Here is an 11,572-nt window from a genome sequence, read left to right as displayed (position 1 = left end):
AATACTCTAGAATGGCACACATTTAGGTTTTAGTTCTAAAACTAGCACACACACGCTGGAATGTTGCAAAACTAGTATTTCTTAATATCGAGTAATTAATAGAAAGAAATATTATTATTTTAAAAAACTCAAAAAATCAAAACCCGATCTCTCTCACATTTCTCTCCGGCGAAACTTGATGAATTTTCCGATCAGACATCTTCATTTCTGATCTCAGATTTTCCCGGTGCTCCATCGTCTCTGGTGCTCCATCGCCTCCGGTGTTCCATCTCTATATTGCTCCATCATCTCCGGTGCTCCATTTTCTATCTACAACATCACTCATCTCTATCTTCCTCTAAGATAGTGTAGATCTCCATCTCCATCTCCATCTCCATTTTTTATTGTCTATCTTCATCTCCATTGTCTATCTGCAAAATCAAAGACATTGTAGATCGAAGATGGTGTAAAATTCAAGATTGTTGCCGATTGCAGAAGCTTCGCATGAGTTATAAGCAACTTTGTTTCCAGCGAAGCTGAACGCGACGGCGAAAAAGTCGTATCGATGAAAAGCAAATTGGATCTGCTTCTTAGTTTTCTTCCACCTCCGGTGATATCGAGAGCAATTGGCGATTCTTGTCATCATTTGGTTACCAAGAATCTTGGTCTAAGATCAACACTCTCAGGTACTAGTTATTAATTCAGAATCTTGCCGTAGAGAACATAAAAAATGGTATGATGTTAGTGTGGTAAAAAGAATCTGCAAATGCTTTAGCAACACTGGTTGGCTTGTCTAGGTTGATGGAAGCTAAATCCATCATGGATTTAGTACATTATGATTGTGATTCTGATCCTTGGCAATCTCAGTAGCTGACAACTCTCTCTTGTTGTAAAGTCACCGTCTTTAACCCAAGAAACCTCTATGACTACAGCGGTGATGAGAGGAAGAAGATATATGATGATGATGGTTGTGGGAGGGTCGTGAGTTGTGTGGAGGAAAGTGGGTTAGGGCATGAGATTTGGATTAGGATTGAGAGAGTGGAGAAAGGTTTCATTGGGAAGAGTAGGCATGTGTTCTTTAGAGAAGTATTGCTACTATTGTTACCAAGCTCTTTAGTATTATTTAACATGATGTTGTTGTGTTTGGAAAGAAAGATTATCAACAATGGCGGATTATACAGAAAATGGTGAGAGTTTTGTGGTGTGTTTCCTATATGTAGAACTGTTTGCAGCTAATGATTTCTCTTGGTCTCTACCAATTTTTGGAGTTTGAATTCAGTCTTTTTTTTTTTAGTTTTGTAGTAGTGTGCTTATTGTTTGGTTATTTACATGGATTAGTTTACCACCAGCTTCTTTTGTTTAATATGATTTTGTATGCACGTTAGATGAACTGGATTATGTAACAAGCCAGGAAGTAGAGCTCGTCGTGAGAAACTGAGAAGGGAAACACTGAATAATATATCTATGTTCAGAGTTTTGTCTAACTCATGTTTTTGTTGTTGTAGAAAACATGTGGTATGGTTAATTCAAATGAATTTTAGAAACTATTACAGGTTTCTTCGTTAACTCACAGATGAGAGTACAATCGTGGATGATCTTTTGATTCTGGTCGTCACCAATTTTGGATTTTCTGAACATTCAGGAAGACATTCCTAAATTTCAATGATGTCTTCATAAACTTTATAATTTTTTTTCTAAATTAAAATAAATGAGTTTTTAATATTTTATTTATGTGATACCTTAATGTATCACAAATTACTCTAATGTGATATATTTTATGCTTTGAATTTTTTTCAATCATTATAGGATTTATGCAAGAACCTTTTAAACCATTATGTTTATGAAGACCATCCTGAATTTCAAGAAGTCTTTCCTGAATATTATTGAATCTTTCCTAAATTTAAATAAATATGTTTCTAAATCTCTAATTTTGTGTGTTTTGTTTCAATATGTCAAATATCAGTAGATTACTCTATTAACTAGAGGTACGGATTTCATTTTTTATGCATATTCTCTTGTTATAAACTCTAAACTTTGTTATGAAGGTTATCCTGAAATTCAAAGAATCCTTCCTAAATTACATAGAATGTTTCTTGAATGTTATAGAACGCTTCCCGAATTTCATACAATTTTTCCTGAATTTTATATGTTTGTACCTGAAGTTTAATAACAGTTAAAACAAAATGCTAACAAAAACTTGTGACATTGTTATGATGCAGATCATACAAGTACCAAAAAAATCTAAAAGTTTTACATACATCATGTAGATTGGAAAAGTCTTTAATCCCTATTACCTGTAATAAAAAATTGAAATCAGGGAATATGTTTCAGGAAGGTCTTCCGAATTCTCAACAATGCTTCTTGAATTTTCACACGCGTTTGGATTCTCATCGCTCAAAATCTGTGGCACGTGGGCTTGAATCGGGTATCCATAAGGTCCACCTGGATAATACTCGTACCCGTAAGCAGGTTGAGCCGCCATATACTCCATCCTGGATTTCAAGAAGTCTTTCTTGAATATTATAGAATTTTTCCTAAATTTAAATAAATATGTTTCTAAATCTCTAATTTTGTGTATTTTGCATATTCTCTTGTTAGAAACTCTAAACTTTGTTATGAAGGTTATCCTGAAATTCAAAGAATCCTTCCTGAATTACATAGAATGCTTCTTGAATGTTATAGAACGCTTCCCGAATTTCATACATTTCTTCCTGAATTTTATATGTTCGTTCCTGAAGTTTAATCACAGTTAAAACAAAATGCTAGCAGAAACTTGTGACATTGTTAAGATGCAGATCATACAAGTACCAAAACAATCTAAAAGTTTCACATACATCATGTAGATTGGAAAAGTCTTTAATCCCTATTACATGCAATAAAAATTGAAATCAGGGAATATGTTTCAGGAAGGTCTTCCGAATTCTCAACAATGCTTCATGAATTTTCACATAAAGGCAAAATCATCACAAGTTGCATATGACGAATTCAGAAGCTGGATTTGAGGACTGAATGATATGAGTTCCCCGATGTGATTGTTAGAGCTGGACTGTTTTCTTCACAACTTCATGTCTTGACATGATTTATGTTTACGCATTCTAAAAAAATGTCTGTAAAAAAAACAGTTTCAATGAATCATACAAACATCATATATCAAGGTTTAGATTTAAAAAATATAATCAACATCTGCAGAGATCTTCACAAGAGAGCTAAGTTCCATCAAAAGCTCTGCCATTTGCTTTCAAGAACAATTTGTTTAATTATGGAACTCAAAGCAAACAACAAGCATGTATCATCTAAAACTAGATCTCTTAAATTCCTCTATTTACCATTTATTGTCATGAGCAATGAACAAATGACAAATCTAATCTGAGATAATCCTAACAAAATTTGAAGAATAAAAAATCTCCAAGGACCAAATGGTTAAGTTGTTCGTAGACTTAAACTTCATCATCATCTAAAGTTCAATTCACCAACACAATTTTATAAAATACAGAATGAATAAACAAAAAAGGATGGGACTAGAGTTTATGATTGAGAGACCCAAATTATAGAAACTTCAGACCAATTTGAATCTATTTGAATCTCTTGTCTCCGTAGATTTCGTCGTCTCTTTTCTTCGTCATGGCCAATATACGCTTGGCTGGAAACCAGATCTCTGAGATATCTCTAAGCTTTAGATTCATGCTTGGGGTTCTCTTTGATGTCGCGAACACAACTGCTGCTTTCACTGACCTCGATTTGATGACTCACCTACGATTAAGATCCGATTTGGTTCGCTGGTGGAACACCGTCTGCGATCGGTTTTGGAATGACGGAGAGAGAGGATTGAGAGAGAACATCGTCTTCCAAAATAGCACTAATCACGATTTCTATATCTTTATTTTAATTTCCTTAATATTTTATTTTTAATATTATATAAATTTGTGCTATATTTGGAACAATTTAATGTGTGTGCTAGTTTTGGAAGAAAAACTAAAATTGGTGCTATTTTTGTCAATTGACCTATAAAAAAAGACTAGATTTTAATTCTCATGACCATTTTTAATAGTTATTAGAAACATATATATATATATATTGTATTTTTTGCGTGTTTATTTATATGTTTTAATTAATATTTAGATTTTATAATTTTACATAGATTGTAATTTTTGTGTTTGGTGTCAGTAAATATTGATGTAACTCATTATTTCATTTGAAAATATATATATAAATTATATTTATGTAAACTCTAATCAGCTACATAACATCATCCACAAAAAAAATTTATTAGCAAATTAAAAGTATTTAAAATATTTAAATTATAAATACTAATTTCTCTTAAAATTATTTTTTAAGTATATTTTTTTGGATATTACAACTAATAACTTAGAGTTATGATATTTATTCAAATGACAAAGGTTTAATTATATAAATCTTACAAAGTTTACTTTGAAAGATAAAGTAATATGTAATATTCACTTCCCATCTATTTAAAGCTAATACTTGGAGAACACTCTCTTATACTATATATATTTTGGTGAAACAAAGGAGACTAGTCTCCTCAAAAAGAAATAAAAATTAAAAAAATTACGAACGGATGTTCCTTGGAAACGCAGTTCCTCGGATATAATCCTCAACAACAACAGATATCATCACCACCAACGGCGCATCCTCGGATATCACACTCTCCTATACTTGTATATATATCGTACAAGTTGTACTCACATTATTCAGTAACATGGTATTATAGCCATTATTCTAAAAACCCTATTAAAAAAAGCCGTCCCCTCTTCAAAGTCTCTTTCCCATTCTCTCTCTTGTTGTTCTTCTTCTTGTTCTCTCTCGTTACTCTCTCTTCTTCCTTTATCTTCATATGTTTTTCTCCCTCTTATACCCCACCTTTACAATGGCTCAACCACTCGACAAAGTTTTCACCGTGACTCACATCAAGTCACACATTCCTCTTGTCCTTGATATGCAGAAAATGAACTATGATGTTTGGCATGAACTGTTTGAGACTCACTGCTATAGTTTCGGCGTCTATGGGCATATGGATGACACCTCTACCCCCGCCAATGAAAACGACACCACTTGGAAGGAACGTAACATCACCTGCACCTTTTAACCATCAAAGGGAATAAATGTTTTGTTATTCATATTGATAATTTCACTCATTTCTTTGTTTTTTTCCAATTCGTAACAGATCTGATGTGTTTTCCGTGTTCTTAACTTTCATGGCTTATGTTTATAACCATTTTGGTCTCAGCATAAAAAATTTACAATGCGATAATGGTGGTGAATACCAAAACCGACAATTTCCCAATTACTTTTCTTCTCATAACATCATCCCTTGATTCTCATGTCCTCACAGTTCTCAACAAAACGGCATAGCCGAGCGCACACTCCGGACACTAAACAACTCTGTTTGGTCATTACTCTTCCAAGCAAACACGCTTAACACATATTGGATGGAAGCACTCATGATGGAAGCTCATCTCTTCAACATTCTTCCTTCATCTGCCATCAACAATGACATTCCGTTCACTAAACTTTTTCACAAGCCGGCAACCTATGCTCACCTTCGGGTGTTCGGGTGTCTCTGTTATCAAAATCTCCTTCCTACAACTTTAAACAAACTCGATGCTCGCTCCACCGCGTGTGTTTTTCTTGGCTACCTATCCAATCATAAAGGCTACCATTGTCTTGACCTCACCAGTTGAAAGGTAATTATCTCACGACATGTTACCTTTGATGAGTCAAGCTTTCCCTTTTCTAATCCTTCCCAGTTTAAAATTTCTACTCCACCCGCTGAATCACCACTTCCTCTCCCTATCTCTCCTCTTCTCCGCCGACCAGCTTCACTCAACCAACAAACTACCGCCCCTCTACCACCTCCAGCTCCACCCGCTGCACTGCCGCCTCAACAAGCTGTTGGTTACTCTAAGACGACGTGTAGTAAAAGCGGAATCACCTAACAGAAATAACCTCTTTCTCTTCATACTGAATTCTTTTTTCGTCTTCCCACTTCTCACTTAAAAGCTTTAGAAGATCCTAACTGAACAGCATTCATGCATGAGGAGCATGGAGCTCAAATTTAAAAGAGAACGTGGGACTTGGTGCCACGACCGTCCAACACTAACATTGTGCGCTCTATGACATTATTTAGGCATAAGTTTGGTGCACATGGCAAGCAATCTTGTTACAAGTTCCGGTTGGCCACCAATGGCAAATAAAAGGGATATGCATCGATTGTGATGAGACTTTCAGCCCTGTAGTTAAGCCTAAAATAATTCTTCTAGTTCTGGAGTTCTATCTATCTTGCAACTAACCTATCCATCAACTTAATGTCAAAAATACATTCCTTAATGGCACATTTGAAGAGACGGTTTACATGCACCAACTGTCCGGTTTCCGCGACCCGGACAAACCAGATCATGTTTGCTTGCTTAAACGGTCTCTACAGCCTCAAAACATCCCCATGTGCATGGAGTCAACGCTTCGGTAAATATGCGCGTAAAGTTGGTTTCGTGCAAAGCAAAGGAGACCTGTCCTTGTTCGTCTACCATCAACCACAAGGCACCGCCTATCTCTTTCTCTATGTCGACGACATTGGTCTCACTTCACCTTCCACTAAGTTCCTCAACGACATCATCGCCTCTCTTCCTAGTGAGTTTGAGATGACCTGGTGAGCTTCACTACTTCCTTGGCATTGCTATCAAACGAAACACCTCCGACTTCTTCTTCTCAAAACGGAATTACGCTGCCGACATCCTCCACCACGCCAACATGACTAAATACAACACCTGTACAACATCGGGAGATTCTCGTGCTCGCCTTGCCAACGAGGATGGCCCACAAGTATCCGACTCAACCCTTTTATCGTAGTCTCACTGGTGCCCTCCAGTACTAAAATTTTACACCCCAGGATACCTCTTTTGCCGTCCAACAAATCTTTCTATACATGCATGACCCACGCGTCTCATTTCAAAGCCTTCAAACGTATCCTGCGCTACCTCAAGGGCACTCTTGATCACGGTCTCCAACTCTACTCGACACAATCTACTGGCCTTATCGCTTACACGGATGCTGATTGTGCTGGTTACCCCTATACTTGACGATCGACTTCCGACTACAGCATTTTTTACTACGACAAATTAATCTCCTGGTCCTCCAAACGTCAACACACTGTCTCCCGCTCAAGCGCTAAAGCTAAGTATCGCAGTTTGGCCAATGTCGTAGCCGAAACAACCTGGCTCCGCAACCTCCTCCTTGAATTACATTGTCCCCTAACCAAAGTCACTCTCGCCTATTGCGACAACATCAGTGCTGTCTACCTCTCCACAAAACCCGTTCAACATCAACGCACGAAACATGTAGAGATCGACATTAAGTTTGTTCCTGAACGTCTTGCCCTTGGCACCGTACCAAGACTTGTTTATAAAAGCTTGGCGTTGAAAGGTGATGTTCACATATTTTACCTTATTTTACCTTAGTTTATTTACACATTTTGCATAATTCACTAGCTTGTTAGGTCATCATTGAGTAGTTTTAGAGCTGTTTATGCATTAGAGTAGATTTGCATTGCATTGCATTGTTTCTTGCATAAACAGGTGATTTAGGACCTAATGGAGCATGGATAAGTGCTAAGGGAGAGTGAAGCCATCAAGAGAGTCAGACAAAGGAGCTAGAGCAGAGGAGAATCAAGGTCCGGAAGTCCACTCGACCACCACACTCGACCGTGTGCTAAGAGAGACTCGACCGACTGAAAGGAGCAGAAGAAGACCTGACTCGACCGAGCACATGGTCGAGTCAACCGAGCCGCCTCTCTATTTTGTCCTGTAGCCATTTTAGGGTTTCCCTACTTTTCTATATATACCCATTGTACTCTATGGCCGCTGAGAAGCGACTTTTCAGAGAGAAAATATCAGAAAACCTAGTATTTACCCTTTTTGGGATCTTAGCTTTTAAGTTTACATCATCAGCCACTTTTAAGCTTTTTCTCTAGATTTTCATACTTTGTTGCTTCTGTAACTTTTTGGGTATTGAGAATCTAAATTTATTTCTTTGAACAAAGTTGTAGATCTCCATCTTATCTTTCTAATCATGCAAGTTTCATTGATTTCTGGATTTATGATTTTGTTCATCATGAGTTGTTCATCTGAGTAGTGTGTTAGGATCTTAGGGGTGGATTAGGCTGGATGAGAGTTATGGTAGTTTAGACTGATCAAGCTTGTTTGTTTAAATATCTCTTCTAGATTAGGCATGCTCTATGTTGTTCTTATATCTGAGAGGGTAAGAACAGATCCTAGGTTGCTTAACATCATACCAATGTTTAAGCTTCTGGATAATACTAATGCTGGAGATTACTGTGCCTATCCCAAGAGATTTGTTGTATAGGATGGTTTTTGACATGTGATGATCTGGATCTTTATGCCTGCTTTTATGTGTAATAGCTAGTGAGAACTAGATCTAGGAGCATCTAAGCTTGATTATTATTGTCATGAGAATGGATTAATAAGTATTAGAGGATCATTGTCTAGAGATAACTCACTGTTGATTGAGGTTTGTTGATCAGTTTAGATTAGTATAGCTCAAGTCCAGCCCATGAATCCATCCCTAGGACCTTCTGTGTTATTGATTTCTTTTATTTGATTACAGTTATCCGCTTTTCATTTGATCTACTTAGATTTGCTCTGTTTGATTGTTAAGTTTGATTTCTGTTCTTCGTAACTTTCCACTCGACCCTATACTCAATCGAGCATACGATCGAGTGCTTTCTCGAGTCCAATTCCAAGTTCTTACTTTATGTTCTGCATCTTTTTAAATTCACTCTTGTTTCATTGCATATCTTAGTTTCAGTTATTACCTTGCATTTAGTCTATTATCTTACTATTTTATATTCTGCATTTACAATTCTGTCAACAACTGTTACATCAAAACCATTTCATATTTGGCTTAAATTAAATAAGTGTTCACATCTAGACTGCTTGCATCATACTCATTATGGATTGACATCTCTTATACTGCAACAACATAAGAGTAATTGAAACCTCTTGCATTCCACCTAATCATACATCTTAGGGACTTAGCTTGTGTCTGTTGTCTGATTGCATCATTCATACATTCATAAGTATTTAATCCCATAGAAAAGATCCATGTTTCAAAAGGACAAGTTGATATTGTCAAATTGCTGAAGGATTGGTTGAAAGTATGTCCTCAGCGAACCGCTGGATCCTTGAAGATCGAAATTTCCGGCCAAAACCCTACTTCAGCTAATGGGTTTACAAATGAGATGGTTAGGGTTTAGATTTTACAATTAGAATTAAATTATATACCGGTTTGGGTTTACAAAAGAGCGGTTTGAATTTTTAATTTTATAATAATATATACAGATTTTGTTTTCTTATTTTATAAAGAGGTGAATAAATAAGTTATTAAATATATTATGACATGTCACATTCTCATTGGTTTAATTAAAGATAAGTGAACAAAAGGGTTCACCTTAGGGGTGAACCCAAGAATTGTTGGCTGCTACTTTTGCCTTCTTGAAAGATATTCAATCCTACAAAACCGCATAGAGGGTCCAAGTAAAAGTCATCTATGCATGGCGTCAGTATATTCAAAACACTAGTGAAACGCTTGAGTTAGTTTTGTCAGATTCAGTGGTAAGTATAATTTCAAACAAACTAGCAGAAATGAAACAAAACGAGATATTAGACTTTTCTATTACTAATGCATCTTTTGGGTTTCAAAATAATTTCAAATACAATCTAATATATTAAAGGAGAAGTCGAAATGGCTCACAACCATTCTCACAAAAATTGACGTTGTTTACCCTTAATGAAATTGCCCTTAAAAAAATTTGGACAAGCTTTTATTCTCTATTTAAGTTGGTGAAACACATCACATTCATCCTCAGACTTAAGATTACTAATTTGCCATTAATGAGATTCAAAATTGGACCTTTATACCCTTTAGATTAATAAAAAATTAAAAAGATTAGTTTTTTTTTTAATTATCTAATCTATATAATCGTCAAAAACGTGATTTCTATAAGTTATAAAACCCGAAAACCTGAAATAATAATGAGCTTAATAGAAAACTCAACCAAATTATACCGACTTCTTTGAAACCCTAAAAATATAGGTTATTCGTTAATATAAATAGGTACATCCCTAACCATTCTCCATAATTCGAAATATTTAAAAAAGAATAAACCCTAAATTACTCTCATGTTCTCGAATTTATATTTGTATTCTAGTCTTGATGATCTTTTATATGGATCTTTGTATTCGTGTTCGTGTTCTAATTATTCATATCCTTTTTCTGTACTATTTGTTTGGAACGCAAGTTCAAGCATCACCAAAACTTTGTGTATTGTTTCTTTACTAATTGAATAATATTGTATATTTTCTTGAATTATTAAAATATTTGTAAATCAAATTATACTAATTCCTATGTTTCAGGTGAGTTAGTAGATGGTCGTGATCTTAGTTCTATGTGCTCCCCCAAGAAAATTAAGTATATATAGATATATATTTTTGTATACCTAAACTAATTTCCTTTATACCTTGATGCTGCTAAATTAAAAGACTCATGTTTATAGTTACAGGAACACTTCAGAAGATGCTACTATTAATGGAAGATGTTTGGTAATTGTAATAGAAAATTATTCTATCATCTTTATAATTAAATATAAATCAATAGGTAGAGGTGGCAAAGTCTATCAAATGTTTTTATTTAGGTGAATCCACCAATGTTCGTATGCTGAAACTCAGGTATTGTTTAAAATTTTATAAGAAAGATTATTAATATTATACTTTTGATTCAGAAATCATACTAATATTTTGTATTTACTTTTCTTTTTTTTTTGTAGAAAGTCTATTATTGGTGCTAATAGTATCCCAAAATCTATGGTATAAACTTAATTTAACTAAATGTTAATGTTCAAAATTACTTAATCTTATTTTCACGGATATAGCATAATTTTGATTGATTAATTATTCAGCAGGTGAAAGATGCATTGTTAGCAATACGACGTCTTACAGCTATTGCTCGGTAGTTGTTTATGTTAAAACAGCAGTAATAATGTTATAACGTTTGTTAAAATTGCTTAGTTTGGTATTATCACGGTAACAATTTGTGTATAAAGGTCACCCTGATATTAAACCTTTTACAAAAACATGATACTAGCGTTTATTTGTAAATCCTTAACTCTAACCCTATTCTTTGATATTATCTGCAGAGAAGGAATTTATCGCAAAGAATCTAAGTCGTTTCCTTTTTATTTAAGATACACGGTAATTACCAAAAGTATATTCGAATTAGATTTTATTATATCTAATCTAATATTTTTTGTTATTTAAAAACAGACTGCATATGGAAGGAAAAATAATTGGTGTCGTAGCAAATTTTCTGGCATGAAGCGAGTAGAAGAACATATTTTAGAGAATAATATAATGAATGTTCTGAGATCTTATAATGGCTGTTTTCTGGATATTGTTTTATACGGATGAATAATTTATGAAATAATAATATTCCTATAAAGTTTAATTTTAAAATTGACAGTGTTTATAATGACGTTCTTAAGGTAAATGAGATGAGACGTGTTAAC

This window comes from Camelina sativa, chromosome 18, assembly GCF_030686135.1.
Source record: "Camelina sativa cultivar CO46 ecotype springtype chromosome 18, ASM3068613v1".
Taxonomy (NCBI): domain Eukaryota; kingdom Viridiplantae; phylum Streptophyta; class Magnoliopsida; order Brassicales; family Brassicaceae; genus Camelina; species Camelina sativa.
This window is presented reverse-complemented; position numbering follows the sequence as displayed.